At 40.9% G+C, this 24,689-nt stretch overlaps 1 protein-coding gene across 4 annotated transcripts in view; it reads left to right on the top strand.

Annotated features, from left to right (window-relative positions):
- Positions 1 to 3,590: 3,590 nt before the first annotated feature.
- FAM135A (family with sequence similarity 135 member A) overlaps positions 3,591 to 24,689 on the top strand; it is a 156,756-nt gene continuing 135,657 nt past the window's right edge. For 2 of the 4 annotated variants that reach the window (XM_070795679.1, XM_070795680.1), the window contains exon 1: positions 3,593 to 3,842. The gene's annotated coding sequence lies outside the window, so the exon portion shown is untranslated. Of the gene's footprint in view, positions 3,843 to 24,689 lie in introns of all 4 variants that reach the window. The other 2 variants (XM_070795677.1, XM_070795676.1) reach the window with 2 other exon arrangements.

A 24,689-nucleotide genomic window follows, 5' to 3' on the forward strand; every position in this document is an offset into this window, starting at 1 on the left:
GGGGCTCCTAAATCACTGCAGATGGTGACTGCAGCCATGAAATTAAAAGATGCTTACTCCTTGGAAGAAAAGTTATGACCAACGTAGATAGCATATTGAAAAGCAGAGACATTACTTTGTGAACAAAGGTCCATCTCGTCAAGGCTATGGTTTTTCCAGTGGTCATGTATGGATGTGAGAGTTGGACTGTGAAGAAAGCTGAGCGCTGAAGAATTGATGCTTTTGAACTGTGGTGTTGGAGAAGACTCTTGAGAGTCCCTTGGACTGCAAGGAGATCCAACCAGTCCATTCTAAAGATCAGCCCTGGGATTTCTTTTGAAGGAATGATGCTAAAGCTGAAACTCCAGTACTTTGGCCACCTCATGTGAAGAGTTGACTCATTGGAAAAGACTCTGATGTTGGGAGGGATTGGGGGCAGGAGGAGAAGGGGACGACAGAGGATGAGATGGCTGGATGGCATCACCGACTCGATGGACGTGAGTTTGAGTGAACTCCGGGAGATGGTGATGGACAGGGAGGCCTGGCGTGCTGCGATTCATGGGGTCACAAAGAGTCGGACACGACTGAGTGACTGAACTGAACTGAATATTATAATACTTTACTTATTAGAAAATAATCCAATTCTTAAAAATTGTTTAAAGGAAGTCAGAATTCCATGTATAAAATGCCATAAAGAATCATATTCGTGGAAAATGTTGTGGAATTATTTTGACTACATCTTAACGTTAATTTAAAATTTTACAGTTGATAGTGACCGCCTTAAAGCAACAGGAGTATTTTAACCATCATAAATCCCAAGAAGGAAAAAGTAAGTTTACTTGCTGAGTGAGTTGATGTCTAGCAACAAATAGATATCTTTCCACTAGGCTATTTCCAGATGTACAATATTCATTTCTTCTAACCTCTCAGTCTTCAGCTGAGCCAATATTGTGCGACTGTGTAGAAGTTTAAGAGAACACTCTAGTTAGAAGGACTTAGGAAATATTTGAATACATTCTATGCCAAAGCTAAATCACGTAGACCATAGCTAGTAAACCACGGGATAAAAAGTATCCCAACTTTGCATCCCTTGAGCATGCATGGCTTGGATAGAAAATGACATATAACATGACATAGTTTAAACGGTAAGCATGTTAAGTGTGACACAAAACCGTTAATCATCAGCATAAAGACTGACTCAAAATTGGGGAGATAAACGGGAAGTAAATTGAAAGTCATAAAATTTCTAAAAGATCTTAGACACAATTTGATTCTCTTGTTACAAGAGAAACTGAGATCTAGAGAAGTTAGGATTACATAGATTATACAGACTCTTCAGATCAGTGTACTGCAGAGCTAGAACCTGAACCAGGTAATCTGACACCTAGATCAAGGCATTCTGCACTCTAATAATATGTCAGGAGATAAATATTTTCTAATTTTTAAGAGAGTATTTTATATTTTTCTCTTGACGAATCATTTCCAGAAGTCTTGTCTAACCTTCTAGGTTAGTTAGAAGGGAGCTCTTCTTGTGGGCTCCCAGATGACCTCTGCCTACCCCAATTTTAACTCTGGTACAATGTTTTGACTTGTGAAGTACCTGTGTCCCCTTATTAGATTGTAAACTCCCTGAGAGTTGGGAGTGACTCACTCCTCATTGCATCCTAGTAACTAGCACAGTGCTTGGCACACATTGAATAAGTAATGAGAAAATACTAGTTAAATTGATCTTTCCTTGAAATCCTTTAAAGGGGCACCATGATCTGAACTTTGCCTGCTTCTCTAGCTTCATACCCCCAAATTGTGGCACAAAATTGCTAATCTCATTCTGTGCAAACATCAGTTTCTGGTTGTATGGTTTTGTTCAAACAATCCTTTTCCCCACACCTCTCCCTACCACACTCTGCCCTCAAACACACATATATTCCACTGCATTAACTGTCTGGAATCATTTCCTCCTGGAAGTCTTTCTTGATTCATAACTTCTCCCAACCTAAATTGGATTAATCCTATTCTGAGCTCCAGTAATTCCTTGTGCATGCATCTCTACACTACACACATCACATTATGAGGCAGTTTCATAAACACTGCATCCACGTTCTGTTTTATTCATGTTGGAATCTCCAAGATTAGTGCACTCAGGCACACAGATGATTTTAAAATGCGATTTAAACAAAAAGAATACATTAATAGAGAAGGAATCTTGGCACAGGGTGAAGTTTAAGGAAAGTATAGATATGGAACTGCAAATAATTGGATATTCAGTATATTTTCCTAAGAAAGAACTAAAAAAAAAAAAATAGAAAAAGGCTTTCAATTGTGAGGTTACATTCAAATCACAAAACAAACTTTTATGTAAAAGGACAGTAAAACACTATTTGGCAATTTTTTTTTACGAAGACAGTGATTAGGAACTACAATGGCAAGCCTTTCATGTAAATACTAATGTACTGGTTATCATAGGACAAAAAGGCACTTTTAAGCATGTTTACAACATATACTAAGATGAAGAAAAACCAGAGGTTAAACTATATTCAAAACCTGTCCCCCAAATGTCCGACACTACAAGGCATCGGTTTTATTCCCAAATTGGTGCACAAACCTTTTTCTTTGCAATCCATCTTTATTGTTATATTACATAACATAAAATACAATCATTTTAACCAATTTTATTCTTTAAGTATAGTTGACTTACAATGGTGTTAGTTTCGGATTTACAGTGAAGTGGTTCAGATTCGTTCCCCTTACAGATTATTACAAAATACTGAGTATAATTCCGTGTACCATACAGCATGTCCTTAATGGTTATCTATTTTATATATAATGGTATGTACCTGTTACTCAAAAATGCCGAATTTATCCGTCCCTCTCCACCACTTAAACCACTTTAAAAAGTGCAGTTTAGTGTTATTAAGCGCCATCACCACTAAACACCCACAATTGTAAAACACTCGCTTCAGCCGCAACTTCCTTCTTTTCAACTTTGCTTTTGTAACACACTTAGCTTTCCGCACCACAAAAGGTTCAGAAACTAGGGAGAATGAAGCAAAGGATTATACTTCTCGGGATCCGTCAAGGGAATCGAAAAGCTACGTTCAGGCGTCCGTCGCCAAGCAGTAACCATAGCAACGCAGATACCTCCCCTCAAAGGCAGCAACTGAGCGCCGCCCCCCTCCCCCCTCCGAAGCGGCAGCTGTCCCTTCCCCTCCTACTGCTTAAGGACCAGGCTCTTCACCCCGGACTGGAGGCAGAAGGTGAGGAAGAGGGAAAAATAAATGACAAAGCGAGAACTACAGCCCAGCAATCGCTCTCCTCGCCCTCCCTCTTATCCCGAGAACGAGCTCTCAGCCTCCTCACGCCCGCAATCCGGCCCGTCCCGGGGGCCAGCGCCTTTTATTGACGCCAACTTCCCGTTCTCGCGGGAGTTTGGGAGCCTGAGCCCGATAGGGTGGACACAGCTCTCAAAATCTCAGTCTGCGCTGGGTCTGGAACCGAGGCCCTGGAGCGCACCGCGCGCGGGGGGCGGGGCGCAGGCCTGGGAGGGCGGGGCCTCGCCTGGCGAGGGGAGGGCGCGGCCGGCAGGGCGGCCAGGGGGCGGGGCCGTGGCCGGGACCTGTGGCTCGCAGGTAGCGCGGCCCACGGCGCTCCCTCGGGCACGGGCGCACTGCGCATGCTCGCTGGCCGCGCGGGGCAGCTCGCCGGGCGGCGGTTACGAGCCGGCTCCTCAGCGGCGGAGGTTGCGGTGCTGCGACGGCGATGTGAGGGGCCCGCGGCGGGATGGTGCTGACCCGGGCGGGGCCGCCTCCTTCCACAGAGACCGCGGGCTCCTCGGTTCGACGGGCGGCGGCCGAGCCGGGCGAGAGGTGAGCGCTCGACGTCCGGCCGTCCCGGGCCGCGACCCCCGCGACCCTCTTCGTGTCCCCTCCCCGCGGCCGGGCGGGGAGCGGCCTCCTCTGCGCCCGGTCCCCGCTCGCGGCTCCGGCCCTTCCCGGCCGCTCCGGGTTGGAGCCGGCGCCGGGCCGCTGAAGGTCGGCGGGGACGGCCGGCGGGCGCGCTCGGGCTGTGGAGCCGCGCTGCCTGCCGCTCCTCGGGCCCGACCCTCGCGCGGCCCCCGAGCCCCCGGCCGCTCTTCGCCCCCTGCCCGTCCTCGCGTCTTGCTCCCTGCCGCGCCGCGCCCCTCATCCCCGGCGGCCCCTCCGTGGGAGGCGGGGTGCCCCTGGGTCCCTTCCCTCCTCTGGGCGCCCCCAGGCCGGCTCTTCGCTCGCAGCCGGTTCCCTTCTCCGCTCCCTCTGTCATTCCTCCCTTGGCTCTGTCTGTCCGTTTCCCCTCTTCGGTTCTTCGCCTTTCCCGTCTTGCGTTAGCTTCTGACAGGGTTTTGCTTCAGCATCTCTCGGCGCAGGACTTCATCTTCGGAGGCCCCGGCGCCCCGAATCCTTCCTCTCTGCCCCGACTTCACCGCCTCTCCGTCTGACGGTCCCTCCCTGTCCTCCCGCCTCTCTCCATCCTGTCCCCAACCCTTAACTCTCGAACCTTGATCTTTTTTCCTCACTAAAACTTGTTGTTTTCTCGTTTGCATAGGTCGAGTCTCTTAACTCCTGTCCATTTTACTTTTTATGAAATCTCTGAAGAGTTCTAGTCTCTTTTACTTTCTACCTAAACTAGGTAACTCCTCAGTATCCTTAGTTCAGTTGACAGTTTCATGAAATCTTTCTTCACGGACTGGAAGTACCAACAGGAGTGACAGTAGCCGTAACCTGTTACACTTAACTGATCGAACCTTTAATTTTCAAGAATTGTGTTTACCTGACATGTCAAGAAGAAGCAACTTGAGGAGAGGCTTGGTGAAAATATAAAGGCTAACCTCCAGACCTAAGGTTAAATTTTGGAGATTTTATTGTCCTCCAGGAAATACAATTGTCCAAGAACGAATATTAAGTGAAATTTATCAAAAAATTAGTTACTAATTTGATGTTTTGTACATTTACCATTGCAGTTGACCGCATCATTTTTGTGATGGTCTCTGTTCTCTGCACTAAGTGCTAACAGTTTTTACTAGCTTAGGGAATTAGTGTTCTTACTAAAGGAGAAATTTAGTAAGGGGACAGAAGTATTAAATTTGTGAATTGGGTAAAAGAACTTTATAAACAGTTGGGGAGGGTTTTTTTTCTCCATTTCATTGTGATCAAAATTTGGCTTATAAAAAACTTCTCTATATAAATAACATTGTAGGATCTTATTTTGAAGGCATCTGCTGAAGCAGTCACTCTCAGTGAAGTTTGCCTTTATTCTAGGGCCGAGGAGCAACTGGATTATGTATTTCATTCTGTAATCTCAAAGCAGCCCACAAACAGTAAATTCTTCTTTATGTTTCTGTGTCAGGTAGGAATTGAAATTTTCTGTTTCTATAGTACAGAAGGGAAGCACCAAGGCAAAAATGTGTAGTTTCTTATTTGACATGATATTAGTATAAAAGTAGAACTTGATGTTGTGAAACCACACCTCTTTTGGAAGAAGCAGCAGTTGTTGTGTATGGTAGGAGGTGATGAACTCAGCTTTTAAGATTTTTTAAAATGATTTTTCCAGTGCAGGTAGAGATAACTGCTGCTTCTGAAGGAAATCTTCCCGTCTTTCAAAGGCGAGTCCTTCTATTTCTAGGTAACTATTTATTAAAAAAGTAAATGCTTACACATTCTTGTTAGTATTTATAGTAAGTTGATTCTGTGCTCTTAGAAATGACAATAAAGATTCGTGGCGGACAATGGGCACATGGCTGGATGTCAGAGGATCTACACTCTTAGGATGACTCATGACATTAATTTGTAGAAGTCACTTAACCTGTGTACCTCCAGTGTCTCTCCTTACAATATATGAGTAAACAAGTGGCTACCCACTAATCTTTGAAAACCAAAGTAAACCCTCATCATTTAAGCATGCTTAGGGCCACCACAGACAAAAATTGCTATATAAAACACTTAGTTTTTGTCTCTTTTAGACTATGTCGTAAGAGTAAAATTGAATGCTTAAATCCTCCTGCTGCTGCTGCTGCTAAGTTGCTCCAGTCGTGTCCGACTCTGTGCGACCCCACAGACAGCAGCCTACCAGGCTCCCCCGTCCCTGGGATTCTCCAGGCAAGAACACTGGAGTGGGTTGCCATTTCTTCCTCCAGTGTTTGAAAGTGAAATGTGAAAGTGAAGTCGCTCAGTCGTGTCTGACTCTTAGCCACCCCATAGACTGCAGCACACCAGGCTCCTCTGTCCATGGGATTTTTCAGGCAAGAGTATTGGAGTGGGGTACCATTACCTAGATCACTGCAATTTAGTTGTTTTTTTTTTTTTTTTAGTTTCAGACTTAAGTGAAAAGTTTAGTAGCATGTGTTATAAACGTGGACTAGTTTAGATGAATCTTCATATGCAGTGAAACAAACACTGCCACATTCAGTATGTTTGCCAGAATTTGACACTGAAAATTTAAAGTTAACAATGTTTTGGTAACTTCCATGAATTTCTGTTGTCTTACAGTTTATCTTTGTGTTCTGTAGATATAGACATTTGAGAGTGGAGATTCTTTAGGGGATAGAAAAGGCAAGGATTTCCTTTGATTCGAAGTATTAAGAATGATTAAAAGTGAGTTTTGTGATATGTTCTATTGTGTGTTTAAATAAATGAATGGAGATGGGAGCATATGTCTGAAGTGAGTAATGTTGTTTCCTTTTTTTCCTTGAGTTGTTTTTCAGGAAGGAGGTTTTGAAATGAATATGAGTAAGAAGCAAAGTGGTAGTACAGAAAAAGCATTCCTAATGGGCCCAGTGGATTTTCAGAGAAGTTGGGAAGCACAAGTTGTTAGGCAGGTCTGGATTTTTCAGAAGGAATATAGTGAAATATCTTCACAGTGGGTTTTACCATTTTATTTTTAAAGATTCCCATTTTTTTAATAGGTTCATACTTGGTTGTCAGTGATGTTCTAAATTTAATAACAATGAGCCTCTTTTATCTTAATGGAAATATGAAAAGTGTCAGGTCCTTTTAATGTAGAAATTATAAATCTTTTCCATTTGAGAAAACTGAGGCTTAGAGAGTCTGAATTAGAATCCAGGTCTATCTGCTACCAAGTTAATGATATACTGAAGAAAGCATTTCCTGTTAAGAAAACATTGTTTGTTTCTTGAAATATTTTTTAGACAGAGGATTGTACTTTTTGTTTTGAGTTCTGAGCTGTGTTCTCTGTTGATGAAATATTTTGAGAGGTGCTGGGCAGATCCCGGAACTGGGTAACAGATAATGACTGTGAAATAATGAATTTCTTTTCATGTTAAAAGGAGGGACTAGTTCTGGTTCTTTGGGCTCTTCCGGGATTTTTAAGGTATATAATAACATGACATACTCAAAGACATTCTGTGTTGTGTCACTGTCAGGTGTATTTGATGGCATATGAACAGCATGAGAAATTGACGTGAGCTGCTCTTAAATAGCCCTGCCCTCCCTGGGGCGCCTTTTATTAGGTGTCCCATAATGAGCAGGAGGGGTTCACCTCTGCTTTCTGTGCTTCCTGAAGTAAGTCATCCATCAAAGTGATGTCAGAGGCTACTGATGTTCTTTCTACATTAGGTTTACACTTTGTTTTTCTATGGATTTTCTCATATTAACACAGTTATCCAAAATTAATAGTGTTCTGAGGGTGCTCCTTAATCTTAAGTGTCAGTTCTAAGATAAGAAGTAATATATATTTCTCTATTATTAAACTCAACTGTTTAAACCCAGATTTTTAAGAAATTAGAAGATAGTAGGGCTTCCCAATGGCGCAGTGGTAAAGAATCTGGCTGCCAATGCAGGAGATGCAGATTCCATCTCTGGGTCGGGAAGATCCCTTGGAAGAGGAAATGGCAACCTTCTCCAGTATTCCTGCCTGGAAAATTCCATGGACAGAGGAGCCTGGTGGGCTGCAGTCCATGGGGTTGCAAAGAGTTGGACCCAACTGAGTACACACACACACACACACAGGAGATGTCAGTGCCTTTAAATTTCAGATTTTGTATCTGTGGGTGTGAGGAATTTGAAGATTTCATGATTAGATCAGATCAGATCAGATCAGTCGCTCAGTCGTGTCCAACTCTTTGCGACCCCATGAATCGCAGCATGCCAGGCCTCCCTGTCCATCACCAGCTCCCGGAGTTCACTCAGACTCACGTCCATCAAGTCAGTGATGCCATCCAGCCATCTCATCCTCTGTCGTCCCCTTCTTCTCCTGCCCCCAATCCCTCCCAGCATCAGTCTTTTCCAGTGAATCAACTCTTTGCATGAGGTGGCCAAAGTACTGGAGTTTCAGCTTTAGCATCATTCCTTCCAAAGAAATCCCAGGGCTGATCTCCTTCAGAATGGACTGGTTGGATCTCCTTGCAGTCCAAGGCACTCTCAAGAGTCTTCTCCAACACCACAGTTCAAAGGCATCAATTCTTCGGCGCTCAGCCTTCTTCACAGTCCAACTCTCACATCCATACATGACCACAGGAAAAACCATAGCCTTGACTAGACGAACCTTTGTTGGCAAAGTAATGTTTCTGCTTTTCAATATGCCATCTAGGTTGGTCATAACTTTCCTTCTAAGGAGTAAGCGTCTTCTAATTTCATGGCTGCAATCACCATCTGCAGTGATTTTGGAGCCCAGGAAAGTGAAGTCTGACACTGTTTCCACTGTTTTCCCATCTATTTCCCATAAAGTGGTGGGACCGGATGCCATGATCTTCCTTTTCTGAATGTTGAGCTTTAAGCCAACTTTTCACTCTCCACTTTCACTTTCATCAAGAGGCTTTGAGTTCCTCTTCACTTTCTGCCATAAGGGTGGTGTCATCTGCATTTCTGAGGTTATTGACATTTCTCCTGGCAATCTTGATTCCAGTTTGTGTTTCTTCCAGTCTAGCGTTTCTCATGATGTACTCTGCATATAAGTTAAATAAACAGGGTGACAATATACAGCCTTGACGAACTCCTTTTCCTATTTGGAACCAGTCTGTTGTTCCATGTCCCGTTCTAACTGTTGCTTCCTGACCTGCATACAAATTTCTCAAGAGGCAGATCAGGTGGTCTGGTATTCCCATCTCTTTCAGAATTTTCCACAGTTTCTTGTGATCCACACAGTCAAAGGCTTTGGCATAGTCAATAAAGCAGAAATAGATGCTTTTCTGGAACTCTCTTGCTTTTTCTATGATCCAGCGGATGTTGGCAATTTGATCTCTGGTTCCTCTGTCTTTTCTAAAACCAGCTTGCACATCAGGAAGTTCACGGTTCACATATTGCTGAAGCCTGGCTTGGAGAATTTTGAGCATTACTTTACTAGCATGTGAGATGAGTGCAATTGTGCGGTAGTTTGAGCATTCTTTGGCATTGCCTTTGAGATTGGAATGAAAACTGACCTTTTCCAGTCCTGTGGCCACTGCTGAGTTTTCCAAATTTGCTGGCATATTGAGTGCAGCACTTTCACAGCATCATCTTTCAGGATTTGGAATAGCTCAACTGGAATTCCATCACGTCCATTAGCTTTGTTCGTAGTGATGCTTTCTAAGGCCCACTTGACTTCACATTCCAGGATGTCTGGCTCTAGGTCAGTGATCACACCATCTTGAGTATCTGGGTCGTGAAGATCTTTTTTGTACAGTTCTTCTGTGTATTCTTGCCATCTCTTCTTAGTATCTTCTGCTTCTGTTAGGTCCATACCATTTCTGTCCTTTATCGAGCTCATCTTTGCATGAAATGTTCCTTTGGTATCTCTGATTTTCTTGAAGGGATCCCTAGCCTTTCTCATTCTGTTGTTTTCCTCTATTTCTTTGCATTGATCGCTGAAGAAGGCTTTCTTATCTCTTCTTGCTATTCTTTGGAGCTCTGCATTCGGATGCTTATGTCTTTCCTTTTCTCCTTTGCTTTTCGCTTCTCTTCTTTTCATAGCTATTTGTAAGGCCTCCCCAGACAGCCATTTTGCTTCTTTGCATTTCTTTTCCATGAGGATGGTGTTGATCCCTGTCTCCTGTACAATGTCACGAACCTCATTCCATAGTTCATCAGGCACTCTATCTATCAGATCTAGGCCCTTAAATCTATTTCTCACTTCCACTGTATAATCATAAGGGATTTGATTTAGGTCATACCTGAATGGTCTAGTGCTTTTCCCTACTTTCTTCAATTTCAGTCTGAATTTGGCAATAAGGAATTCATGGTCTGAGCCACAGTCAGCTCCTCGTCTTGTTTTTGCGGACTGTATAGAGCTTCTCCATCTTTGGCTGCAAAGAATATAATCAATCTGATTTCGGTGTTGACCATCTGGTGATGTCCATGTATAGAGTCTTCTCTTGTGTTGTTGGAAGAGGGTGTTTGTTATGACCAGTGCATTTTCTTGGCACAACTCTATCAGTCTTTTCCCTGCTTCATTCCATATTCCAAGGCCAAATTTGTCTGTTACTCCAGGTGTTTCTTGACTTCCTACTTTTGCATTCCAGTCCCCTATAATGAAAAGGACATCTTTTTTGGGTGTTAGGAAAACAGAATATAGTTAATTTATCAAGTGTATTTTTTTAAATCAGCATTGCATTCTGATTTCAGGTTTTCTTTTAGTAGGGGCATATTTATTTCATGGCTTGTTACTATTGAATCTGTTTCCTAAAACAATTAAGGTATAGACTTTAGAATTATATAAGTTTAAATATAGGCTGTGAAGTTTGACACTTTTGAAGGTTTTGTGCTTTTTCCATTGTTTTCTAACCGTGTGACCTTGGATGAGTTGTGTAAACTTTTTGCTCCTTAGTTTCTTCACCTGTAAAATGGAATAATAATAGGTCTTTCATTCATATGAGAATAAGATGAAGTGATGTTAATAAGAGCAACTTGTATAAAAGTAAGAGCTCCAAAAAGTTCTCAGTGTTTGTATTTGATACTGCTATTTGGTCTACATTTGGTATCAACAGGGAAACATATAGCTTTTTAAAATATAGTTTGTCAAGGTTTTCTGCTTATCTTTCCTCTGGAAGATCTCCCTCTTACCCTCACCCCAGAAGAGAAGAACTTAGTACTCTCTTCTTTTCTTAAATATTTCTAAATATAACTTGTGCAGTATGGTGTATGGCCCTCAGGAGTTTATTGTGTTGAGTGATTAAATGACAGCAAAAGATTCTAGACCAGTGATTTTCCTTACTTTCCATGTCCCCTTTATTCATAGCAATTCTTTTAAGCTCCTCTTTATTGTAAATCACCTTTTAAGATGAGAGATGTTACTGATGAAAGGGTGTTGCATATGTGAATAATTGTGAAGGCAAAAAGGTTAAAAGCCACCTGAGTGATGGTGATTCTGAGTCAGGAGAGTGCCAGGTGACTTGGCCATTTTAGAGTAGGATGTAATCCAGTGGCATAGTGTGTTTAGCTCCAGAAAGAGGGAGCTTTCAGAGCTGATCAGGGTATCAAGACCTCAGTCAGTCCAAAAGGAAACTGAATGTAAATCCAGAAACAGGACTATAGGCCAGATATTTAGACTGAACCAACCAATGCAGACTTAATCAATTTAGGTGGCCAGAGTTACACCAGATAGCAGGATTACAGGTGTACAACTCTTTAGACGTCACTGGCTGGTTATTCTCAGTTTATGGCTGTCTGGTTTGACTTGATCAAGGTTAGCTCAAAGGCTTGAGGGCCTTGAAGGGCCTGACTTTTGTGTATTGGAGTTCTGCTGTGGCCTCAGTGAGTGGTACTTAGGAAAGGTGGTGGCTGAGGATACTTTGTCCAAGAGATGGATCTTCCTACTCTCACACAGAACTTGGATGTTACAGAAATATTTTATTATGCACAAAGTTATGAGAACAGCATTCTGAAGGCTTATGGGGTGCCCTTCTTTGGGGCTTCCTGCTTATTCATTGGGAGAAAACCCCCCTCCCCCCCAGAATGGACCCAAAATTGACTATTATTAAATGGATTGAGTTAACCTTCTAAAAGGATCTAATGATCTTAGGATCTAAAAGATCTCTTTGTTTCCATTGTATTCCTATTTAACAAACTGTAATTGAAACGTGCATGTTAGGTTAGATGCCCTTCCCTTCACTGGTCCCAGATCCCAATGTCACTCTCAGTCCCTAGATGTCTGGCCTAGTGTTGAGCCCCTTATCTGGTTGGACTTTAACTTGATGTTCCCTCACTTGGTTTCAGTTCCTGTGTGTCTGTCTGAATGTGAGCATCTCATTACATTGAGTGTGAACATTTAAAGACATGTAGGTTTTTGTACACTTTGGCTCCTAAGTGCAAGTTTACTACATTATATAGTGTTCATCTGAAAAACTAGTGAATTTTTTCCCTAAAGCTGAAAGAAAAAAATGAATGTGCTTTACTCATTAAGAAATGATGTGTTGATTGCTAATGTGGAGGTTTTCTACAGATAAGTGGGTCCATAGGTGATTTTTGCCTTATATGGTGTCTTTAGTACCTAACTTCTGCATACAGCTGGACATTATTATTTGGACTGTCAGTATTACAGGCTCTGAACCCATTTGTCCCATGACTGCTAACCTGGGAATGGGATTTAGAAGCTGGAGCCATTGGCTTCATAATCGACAGAAGTGGCCCCTTTATTTCTTGGGTTGACAAAGGGAGTGTCTGGAATCTCCAATTTGTTTAGCTTGTTTACCCTCAGCTTTAGGAGAAGGAACATCCTCAAGATATCTATTTTGGGTTTGTAGTTCAAGAGTCAAGGCTGTTCACTCTTTGATTTCTGAGACAGGATCTCATCATTGCCTGTGGTCTCCAGTCTATTTTAAGAACCTCTGAGCTGTGCCTCTGAGTTTCAGACATGTCCGTGTCCTCTTTTTAGGTTTCTGAAACAATCAGGAGTTCAGGCTAAGTTCAGAATGGTTAGCTGTTGTTTCAGGATGGCGTGGGTGGTACAGGAGCATCTTCCATATTTTTCCAGATATCCATGCCTGGACTCCCCTTGCAGATACTGGAGGTCTCAACTGATCCGATGCAAGTGAACAGCCCTGGTCTTAGAAGCTAGGCCAAGTGTTTAAGCACCCAGCACTGTTTTGGGGACAGTTACTGTGCACTCTAGTGGTTGGGGGGATGGATTGGCATTCTTAGGCTCAGGTCCAGTAGAAATCTGAGAGAGATGTGTAATAAAACATGTCCAAGGAGCTGCATTTTTAAAAATAAAAACAAACTGATAAAATTAATTTGTATAATATATTTTATTTAATTCAATATATGCAAAATATTATTCAAGATGCACGCATGTTAAGTTGCTTCAGTCGTGTCTGACTCTCTGTGACCCTATGGACTGTAGCCTGTCAGGCTCCTCTGTCCATGGGATTCTCCAGGCAAGAATACTGGAGTGAGTTGCCGTTCTCTTCTCTGTATTTCAAGAGGTGGTCAGTATAAAAAACGTTAATGAGATATTTACATTCTTTTGTGTACTAAGTCTCTGAAACCCAGTGTGTACATCTACAGCATATCTCAATTAGTAACTACATCTGTAACAGTTTAAGTAAAATACAGTCCTGTCTGCAATAAAGTTATGTTTAATTAAAAAATATTTACACTGCTTCAGTGTTTGGATGTAAATGTAAAAGTAAAAATTTTAAATGCATTTCTTCAGTCATACTAGTTGAGTTTTGATTGTGCACTAAATCAAATTACTGACCACGTGTGGCTCGTGGCCGTGGTGTGGGATGGACCGGCTCTTGAGGGCCCAACTGTCTTTCAGACCAACAGATGATCTTGCTTCTTTGGGAGCAGTCTGCCTTTCCCTGAGGTATTATAAGGGGATTGTCAGGTTTGACTGTCAGAGAAGTATCTCCTCAGATCTCAGAGCCATTCAGCGAATGGTTCTCGTTTCGTATCAGGGCAGTTCCTGTTTGAGGTTCCCCTGTGGCTTCTTTGGGTTGAGCGTTATAGTCTATTTAGCTAAGTTCTTTCTTAGGGACCTTGGAAATGACCCAGGGGCCTACTTGAACAGACCTCTCAGATTGCTCTGTTTAGGCTACTTTGCCAGGGCCAAGATAATAGAGCAGATGATCAGTCTCAGATTAAGTCAGGGTTCCTACAGCTTCACAAGCTCAGGTGAAAGTGACAGATCTGAGCCTGCTAGCGGACTGTGAAAGGGGCCATGGTGAAGGGAGTTCCTGACGGTGGAAAGTCTCCCAGGCACGTCTGGGTAAAAGGAAAGAAGTCCTCTCTTTGAGCTTCTTTTACTCTTGAGAGAAAACAGGCCAGAACTTCCCTGTTTGATGAAAGATCTTTGCCTAATGAACCGAGTGGCATGAAAACCTATGCTAAGTCGAAGATTACAAACTTGAAATGAATTTGCCCTGTAGAAGAATTTGATTTTAACTGCACAGCTTTTGTTTGCTTGTTTTATTTGTGTTTGTTTTTTAACTAGTCGGCAACATCTAAAATTTAGGAGAAATTTAGGTGAAAACTCTTAGAAAAAACATTTTCAGTTTCTACTTGAAAATTTAGAAGCCTGTGATCATGCTGGGCTAGCCAGGACTGTGTCGAGCTGAGTGGCAGTCCTTCCCGTAAAACAGGGAATAGGAGAGAGTCCCATAGAGCCCCTAGACTCTGAGAGTCCTCTGAATTTCTCTTTCCTTTCTCTTTTGTTTACTCTCCATTTCCTTTAGTCTCTTCTTTGAATTTTTTTCTTCTATCAATGTGTAAAAATAATTCTTTTTGGGTTTTTTTTTGGCGGGGGGGGATGAAAAATAGATTTATTAGTATTACTCTGTATGTATCTGTACATGTACTGTATGTTTCCACTTAGGGAATAGTCAGTAAAAAGGGATAAATTGAGAAAAATTAGGCAGCAACTAAAGAACAAAAAGTGCAGCAAGATATGAGAGGAAAAGTGAAGGAAATTACTTTATACTGGTAATTAATTTTATCATAAAGATTTGTTCATTCATGTCTGTTTTCAGTTTATCAGTGTAATAATTCCTTTCTTCAAGTTGATTCGATTTAAATATAAAAATAATAGTAGTTAATATTTATGAAATTATTTTTGTTCAATTGCTCAGTCATGTCTGACTCTTTGTGACCCCATGGACTGCAGCACACTAGGCTTCCCTCTCCTTTACCATCTCAGAATCATGTCCATTGAGTCGGTGATGCCATCCAACATCTCATTCGTCCTCTGTCGTCCCCTTTTCCTCCTGCCTTCAGTCTTCCCCAGTATCAGGGTCTTTTCCAGTGAGTCAGTTCTTCACATCAGGTGACCAGAGTATTGGAGCTTCAGCTTCAGCATCAGTCCTTCCAGTGAGAATTCAAGATTGATTTCCTTTAGGATAGACTGGTTTGAACTCCCTGCAATTGAGGGGACTCTAAAGAGTCTTCTCCAGTACCACAGTTCAAAAGCATCAATTCTTCCCTGCTCAGACTTATTTATGGTCCAACTCTCACATCTGTACTGGAAAAACCATAGCTTTGACTATATGGACCTTTGTCGGCAAAGTAATGTGTCTGCTTTCTAGGATGTCTAGGTTTTTCATGGCTTTTCTTCCAAAGGAGCAAGCGTCTTTTAATTTCATGGCTGCAGTCACCATCTGCAGTGATTTTTGAGCCCAAGAAAATAAAGTCTGTCACTGTTTCCATTGTTTCCCCATCTATTTGCCATGAAGTCATTGCCTAGAGAATCCCAGGGACGGGGGAGCTTGGTGGGCTGCCGTCTATGGGGTTGCACAGAGTCGGACACGACTGAAGCAACTTAGCAGCAACAGCAGCAGCAGCATGGGACCTGATGCCATGATCTTTGTTTTCTGAATTGAGTTTTTTTTTTTCTTTTTTTTTTAAATATATTTTATTTTATTTTTTAACTTTACAATATTGTATTGGTTTTGCCATATGGATGAATGTTGAGTTTTAAGCCAGCTTTTTTTCTCTCCTCTTTCACTTTCATCAAGAGGCTCTTTAGTTCCTCTTCGCTTTCTGCCATAAGGGTGGTGTCATCTGCATATCTAAGGTTATTGATAATTCTCCTGGCAGTCTTGATTTCAGCTTATGCTTCATCCACCTGGCATTTTGCATGATGTACTCTGCATATAAGTTAAATAAGCAGGGTGACAGTATACAGCCTTGACGTATTGCTTTCCCCATTTGGAACCAGTCTGTTCCATGTCTGGTTCTAACTGTTGCTTCTTGACCTGCATACAGGTTTCTCAGGAGGCAGGTAAGGTGGGTCTGGTATTCCCTTCTCTTGAAGAGTTTTCCACATTTTGTTGTGATCCACACAGTCAAAGGCTTGGCATCGTCAATGAAACAGAAGTAGATGTTTTTCTGGAATTTTCTTGAAAAAAATTATCTTGAGTTTTCTGGAAATCTCTCTTTTGCTATGATCCAGTGGATGTTGGCAATGTGATCTCTGGTTCCTCTGCCTTTTCTAAATCCAGCTTGAACCTCTGAAAGTTCTTGGTTCACGTACTATTGAAGCCTAGCTTGATTTTGAGCATTACTTTGCTAACATGTGAAATGAGTGCAACTGTGTAGTAGTTTGAACATTCTTTGGCATAGCCCTTCTTTGGGATTAGAATGAAAACTGACCTTTCCCAGTCCTGTGGCCACTGCTGTGTTTTCCAAATTTGCTGACATATTGAGTACAGCATTTTCACAGCATCATCTTTTAGGATATGAATAACTCAGCTGGAATTCCATCATCTCCGCTAGCTTTGTTTGTAGTGATGCTTCCTAAGGCCCGTGTGACTTCACACTCCAAGATGTCTGGCTCTAGGTGAGTGATCACACCATTGTGGTTATCTGGGTCATGTAAGATCTTTTTTGTATAGTTTTTCTGTGTATTCTTGCCACCTCTTATTAATCTCTTCTGCTTCTGTTAGGTCCCAGCCTTTAGGTTTCTGTCCTTTATTGTGCCCATCTTTGCATGAAATGTTCCCTTGGTATCTCTTAATTTTCTTGAAGAGATCTCTAGTCTTTTCCATTCTATTGTTTTCCTCTATTTCTTTGCATTGTTCACTTTAGGAAGGCTTACCTATCTCTCCTTGCTATTCTTTGGAACTCTGCATTCAGATGGGAATATTCTCCTTTTCTCCTTTGCCTTTCTCTTCTCTTCTTTTCTCAGCTACTTGTAAGGCCTCCTCAGACAACCATTTTGCCTTTTTCCATTTCTTTTTCTTAGGGATGGTTTTGATCACAGCCTCCTGTACAATATTACAAACCTCTGTCCATAGTTCCTCAGACATTCTTGTCTATCAGATCTAATCCCTTGAATCTTTTTTGTCACTTCTGCTCTGTAATCATAAGGGACTCGATATATGTCATACCTGAATGGTCTAGTGGTTTTTCCTACTTTCTTCAGTTTAAGTCTAAATTTGGCAATAAGGAGTTCATGATCTGAGCCAGAGTCAGCTCCAAGTCTTGTTTTTGCTGACTGTATAGAGCTTCTCCATCTTTGGCTGCAAAGAATAAAATCAGTCTGATTTTGGTATTGACCATCTGGTGATGTCCATGTGTAGAGTCTTCTCTTGTGTTGTTGGAGGAGGGTGTTTGCTATGACCAGTGTGTTCTCTTGAAAAAACTCTGTCAGCCTTTGCCTTGCTTCATTCTGTACTCCAAGGCCAAACTTGCTTGTTACTCCAGGTAGCTCTTGACTTCCTACTTTTGCAGTCCAGTCCCCTATGATGAAAAGGACATCTTTTTTTTTTTTTTGGTATTAGTTTTAGAAGATCTTGTAGATCTTCACAGAACCGTTCAGCTTCTTCTGCATTAGTAGTTGGGGCAAGGCCTTATATTACTATGATATTGAATGGTTTGCGTTGGAAACGAACTGAGGTCATTCTGTCATTTTGAGATTGCACCCAAGACTATGATGGCTACTCCATTTCTTCTTAGGGATTCTTGTCCACAGTAGTAGATATAATGGTCATCTGAATTAAATTTGCCTATCCTGGTCCATTTGAGTTCACTGATTCCTAAAATTCACTCTTGCCATCTGCTGTTTGACCACTTCCAATTTACCTTGATTCATGGACCTAACATTCCAGGTTCCTGTGCAGTATTGTTCTTTACAGCATCAGATTTTACTTTAACCACCAGTCACATCCACAACTGGACATTGTTTCCACTTTGTCTCAGCCTCTTCATTCTTTCTGGAGCTATTTCTTTGCTCTTCTGCAGTAGCATCTTGAGCACCTACTGACCTTGGGAGTTCGTCTTTCAGTGTCATATCTTTTTGCCTTTTCATACTGTTCATGGAGTTCTCAGGGTAAGAATGCTGAAGTGGTTTGCTGTTCCCTTCTCCAGTGCACCACGTTTTGTCCGAACTCTCCAACATGTCCCATCCATCGTGGGTGGCCCTTCACAGCATGGCTCAGAGTTTCATTGAGTTAAACAAGGCTGTAATCCATGTGATCAGAACAATTATACCAAAGAAGTTCTCACACTGTTGCAAAAGTTCTAGGCTCCACAACAGATTTCCCAACCTAGGGATCCAACAGAGGAACTGCATATCCCCAGGGAATCTGACTTTGAAGGTCAGCAGGATTTGATTACAGAACTTCCACAGAACTGGGGAAACAGACTCTTGGAGTCTGCATAAAACAAAACCTTTTATGCACCAGGACCCAGGAGATAGGAGCAGTGACCCCACAAGAGACTGAGCCAGACTTGCCTAAAAGTGTCCAGGAGTCTCCAGTGGAGATGTGAGTTGACAGTGGCCTGCCACGGGGTCAGTATCATTGACTACAACAGTCCTATGAGCCATGGGTGCTGACCTAAGTCCTTTTGCAGAAATTCACCATTACCCCTACCATAGTTTGACCTCAGGCCAAATTACAGGGAAGGAACACAGCCCCACCCATCAACAGAAAATTGGATCAAAGAGTTACTGAGCATGGTCTTGCTCACCAAAGCAAGACCCAATTTTCACCACAGCCAATACTTCCAATCAGGAAGCTTCCGCAAGCTTCTCATCCTCATCCATCAGAGGGTAGACAGAATGAAAACCAGAATCACAGAAAACTAACTAAACTGATCCCATGGATCACAGCCTTGTGTCACTCAGTGAATCAAGAAAGTGAAGTGAAGTCGCTCAGTTGTGCCCGACTCTTTGTGACCCCATGGACTGTAGCCTACCAGGCCCCTCTGTTCATGGGATTTCCATTCCAAGCAAGAAAATTGGAGTGGATTGCCATTTCCTTCTCCAGGAGATCTTCCCAACCCAAGGATTAAACCCGGGTCTCCCATATTGTCGGCAGACGCTTTACCGTCTGAGCCACCAGGGAAGTCAGTGAATCAAGACTAAGAGGTAAAAGGTGAGTCATTTGGATATCCTGGAGGGACGAGTGTCCAAGGCAACAACTGCAAAACTGCAAAAGCCCCGAAGCATTAATCTCTTTGGTGTGTTTGAGAAATAGCAAGCAGTGTGACTGGAGTGGGCCAACTTAGGACATGAGGTCAGAGAGGTGGTTGGAAGAACCAGGTTGTGTAAGGTTGTCATATAGGCCATTGTAAGGTAGTGCTACTGAACATGGTGGGAAGCCATTGGGGGTTTGGAATGGAAGAAAGACGATTTGAATTATTTTCAAATCATGTATATTGTCATATAGCATTTTATTTTATTGTTATTGTATGTAATATATAATTATTAATTAACATACGTAATATAAAGGATCATTTGCCTGCTTCTTTGAAAATAGCCTGAAGGGAAGACATATTACTTAGGGTATAGGTTAGGTACAGTTGCTGTGATAAAGAGTTATAAAACGAAAATCTGAGCAGTCTAGATAAATTTGACGTCTGTACTCTATGAAACCATTCCAGAGTCCAGAATTTTTCCATCTTTCTGTTTTACCATTTTTCAGAGTTCTGTCTGAATCTGTGTGGTCGATACTAGATCACTATTAAGAAGGTATTCCAGCCTGTAGAAAAAGGAAGCAATGAAATCCAGAGCCAAGAATTTCCTTTTAAACAAGTGAGGTAGACATTACATATCTGTCTGCGGACTTCAGTTTGCAGTCCACAGAAAGGGTGGATTGGCCACACTTGCCTCAGGGCTGGTTGGGAAATGTTATCTCAGGATTGCTCATCATTCAGCAGGAAAAGAAGAAAACAGAAATGACAAGTTGTCAACCACAGTCTTGCAGTTCACCTACTGAAGTATCCATGTGTATCGTTCATCCTGCCTGTTGAAAATACTCCAGTTCCCATTGCCGAAGGAGACAGACAATCCAGGATCCATTGTACTGTTATATTAATCCAACTGAGAGAGCAGATCCACCTGTTAGATCTGCAAGTCCAGTGACCTGGAGACAAAACACAGTTACTGTTCCTCCCTTGCCCCTCCCACATACACCTGACATATAGTGGTGGATCAAAAACAGGAAAAGAATAATAAAATTTTCCATTTGGGTAAGCAAACAATGAGAGAAGTCACTGGTTGAGGGTAATGCTGGGCAGTAATGGTATAGCAGCTCTTCTGGTAAGAATGCCTATATTCATTGTACTCTGACCCCTGTCTTTGCTCTCCGGGTGTTTCTTCCTTATGTTAACCTCCATGATCACATCTGAAGTTTGTATTGAAAATTTTCCCAGTTGGGAAGGCATCTAGTTTTCATAGTTAGCTTTGTGCTATGGTAGGCTTGCCATCCTGCAAGTTACACAGTCATAGGTGTTTGCAGGTTAGCTTTTAATATCTTTGACAAATACAGTTCTCTCAAAAATATAGTAGGGTTCATTTGTGTTTGTCTCCATTCAGTTCTGGTGCCAGTGACTATAGCAAAATAGTTCTTTCCTGCTGACTTATTTATTGCTTTCCTGTGCACTCAGCACTTTATCTTTGTCTTGAAGGCATCTGAAACAGGAGGCATTGCTGAGTGGGATGGCAGCACCCTAATATAATCTTATCCACAGTGCTGTACTTCTTTGTTTCATCAGGAAGTCTTAAAAGTTCTGTGAAAAATGCCATTGGTAATTTGATAAGGATTGCATTAAATCTGTACATGGCCTTAGGTCATTTTAACAATATTGATTCTTCTAATTCAAGAACATGGTATATCTTTCCATCTGTTTTTGTTGATGTGCGTTTCTTTCATCTGTGTCTTAGAGTTTTTGGAGTACAGATCTTGCCTCTTTAGGTAGGTTTATTCCTTGGCATTTTATTCTTTTTGATGCAATGATAAATGGGATTGTTCCTTAATTTTCCTTTCTGATAGTTCACTTTTGTCTATAGAAATAGCAACAGATTTCTGTATATTAATTTAGTACCCTGCAACTTTACTGAATTCATTGATGAGTTCCATTAGTTTACTGGTAGCATTGTTAGGGTTTTCTAGAACAGAAATTTTAAGATGTGTATGAAAACACAAAAGACCTCAAATATACAAAAAAATCTTGAGAAAGAAGAGCAGAGCTGGAGGAATCATACTCCTTGACTTCAGACTATACTACAAAGCTACAGTAATCAAAACAGTATGGTACTGGCACCAAAACAGACATATAAATTGATGAAAAAGGATAGAGAACCTATATATAAACCCTTACTCTTATGTCAATTAATCAATGACAAAGGAAGAAAAATATACAGAGGAGAAAAAACAGTCTCTTCAATAAGTGTGCTGAGAAAACTGAACAGTTGCATGTAAAAAAATGAAATTGCAGCATTCTCTAACTCCATATACAAAAATAGACTCAAAATGGATTAAAGACCTAAATGTAAGTTTGGATACTATAAAACTCCTAGAGTAAAACAGACCAAACACTCTAATAAATCAAAAATAAACAAATGGAACCTAATCAAACTTAGAAACTTTTACACAGCAAAAGAAACCATAAAAAAATAAAGATTTAACTACAAAATGAGAGAAAATATTTGCAAGCGATGCAACTGACAAGGGCCTAATTTTAAAATATACAAACAACTCATATGATACAGCAAAAAAAAAAAAAAAAATCGGTCAGAAGACCTAAATAGACATTTCTCCAAAGGAGCCATGCAGGTGGCCAATAGGCAAATGAAAAGATCTTAACATTGTCAGCCATTAGAGAAATGAAAAGCAAAACCTCAATGAAATACCACTGCATACTGATGAGAGTGACCATCATTAAAAAGTTTACAAATAACAAATGCTAGAGAGGGTGTGGAGAAAGCATTCCCACTGATTGGCAACTTAGTGCAGCAATTATGAAAAACAGGCTGGAGGTTCCCCAGAAAACTAAATAGAATTAGTATATGATCCAGTAATCTCACTCCTGGGCTATATAGCCAGACAAAACTATAATTCAAAAAGATACATGCATCTTTATGTTCTGTAGTAGCACTGTTTACAATAGTCAAGACATGGAAACTACTTAAATGTCCATTGACAGATGAATGAATGATGAAGATATGGTATGTGTGTGTATATTAATATATATGTGTGTATACATATACATATATATATGATGACATACTATTCAGCATAAGGAATGAAGTAAGGCCATTTACAGCAACATGGATGCAACTAGAGATTACCATACTAAGTGAAGTATGTCAGAAAAAGACACGTACCATATATCACTTATATGTGGAATTTAAAATTAAACTTATCTATAGACATATAGAACAGATTTGTGTACCAAGTGGGAGGGCTTGGGGAAGGATGGACTGGGAGTTTGGGGTTAGTAGATGCAAGTGATTACATACAGGGTAGAGAAACAACAAGGTCCTGCTGTATGGCACAGGGAACAAATAATACTCATTATCTTGAGATAAATTATAACAAAAAACCGTGGATGTATGTGTGTTTAACTGAGTCACTTTGCTGTACCATAGAAGTTAACACAACGTAAATCAACTATGCTTCAGTGAAAAATAGAAAGAAACTACAATGAGGTATTGTCTCACACCAGTCAGAATGGCCATCATCAGTAAATGTTTGCAAGGGCATGGATTAGAGGGAACCCTTCTACAGTGTTGATGTGAATGTAAATTGGTACAGCCACTATAGAGAACAGTATGGAGTTTCCTTAAAAATAATAGAGTTACCATATAATCCAGCAGTCCCACTCTGCACATATATCTGGAAAAGATGAAAACTCTAATTTGAAAAGATGCATGCAACTCACTCTTCATAGCAGCGCTATTTACGGTAGTCAAGACATGGAAGCAACCTAAATGTTCATCAACAGATAAATGGATAAATATGTGTTACATATATACATTGGAATATTCAGTTCAGTACAGTCGCTCAGTCGTGTCCAACTCTGTGACCCCATGGACTGCAGCCCACCAGGCCTCCCTATTGATCACCGACTCCCGGAGTTTACCCAAACTCCAAACAAAGTCCATTGACTTGGTGATGCCATAAAAAAGAATGAAATAATGCCATTTGCAGACATGGATGAACCTAGAGATTATCATATTAAGTGAAGTAAGTCAGATAGAGGAAGACAGATAATCATATGATATATCTTATATGTGGAATCTAAAAAAAAAAAAAAAAAAAAGATACAAATGAACTTATTCACAAAACAAAAATAGACTCACATAGAAAACAAATTTATCTTAACCAAAGGGGAAATGTTGAGGAGAAAGGAATAAATTAGGAGATTGGGATAGGAGATATAAAAACCACTATATATGAAATAAATAACAAGGACCTATTGTATAGCACAAAGAACTATATTCAATATCTTGTAAGGGATTATAATGGAAAAGAGTCTGAAAAGGAATATATATGTAATTGAGTCACTTTGCTGTATATCTGAAGTGAAAACATTTTAAATCAACTATACTTCAATAAAAAGTTTGTTTTGAAAAAAATGTCTTAATAGAAGTCTTTGGGAAAAGTACTAATAATCTTATCTCCTAATAATGCAGATATTGAAGGAGTTGACTACAGGGACCCATTTCTACTCTATTTCCTTCCATCTTTCGTTGCCAACTGGCCAGTTCTTGCCTGAATAAAGGCAGCAAAGAACCACTGGCACACATGAATGTTGTGGTTCTTTTCATATTCTTACCTTGAAGTTCTGAGGTTTTTATGGGCACCACGTTCTGTAAGTTATTGTCGGCAGCAGTTTCTGGCATGTTTTGCTCCAATATAACCAGGGTCACCATTATTTTCTTAATGGTTTTGCCTGTTACTCTGTTGCCTGGTACCCAGTGACTTAGCCAGTGCCACATATTTTAGAATTTTGTTATGACAGTTCTCTAATTCTGGTATTAATTTCTGTATTGAAGAAAAAGCTGCTGTAAAGGGATACAAAAGTGAAATGGTATAAATGAGGAAAAAAGATATTTCTTGCTCAGATAACAGGCCTACTGATACAGGTGATAGAGATGCTATGTTCCCTGAAGGAAATGAAGACATGAGAGGTAAACTACCAAAATGTTGGATTTGAACTCAGATCCTAAGCCTTGTTTTAATCATTGTGCTGTACTTAGTCTATATTAATCTCTTCCTGGTGGTTAGTGAGCTTTTTGAGATGTCGGGAACTTACCTCAGGGGCCTTGACCTCTTGCATTTGCTAGCTTCTAGTAAGTGTTCAATAAATGTTTGAATGATTGAATACCTATTTTATTTCTGAGTAAGTTAAGGCATAGAGACCTAACCAAACTTGACACACAGGCAGGGCTAGAACACAAGAATATATGTACAGGAGAAGCTGTCTTAGAGAAGAGACTACTTCCATGAACAGGAAATATATAAAGGCAGTATCATTTTGATCTCCTTAGAAATAGTTACTATAAAAATCTTTTGATTATTA

The sequence above is a fragment of the Bos indicus genome, chromosome 9 (genome assembly GCF_029378745.1).
Source record: "Bos indicus isolate NIAB-ARS_2022 breed Sahiwal x Tharparkar chromosome 9, NIAB-ARS_B.indTharparkar_mat_pri_1.0, whole genome shotgun sequence".
In the NCBI taxonomy this organism is placed as follows: domain Eukaryota; kingdom Metazoa; phylum Chordata; class Mammalia; order Artiodactyla; family Bovidae; genus Bos; species Bos indicus.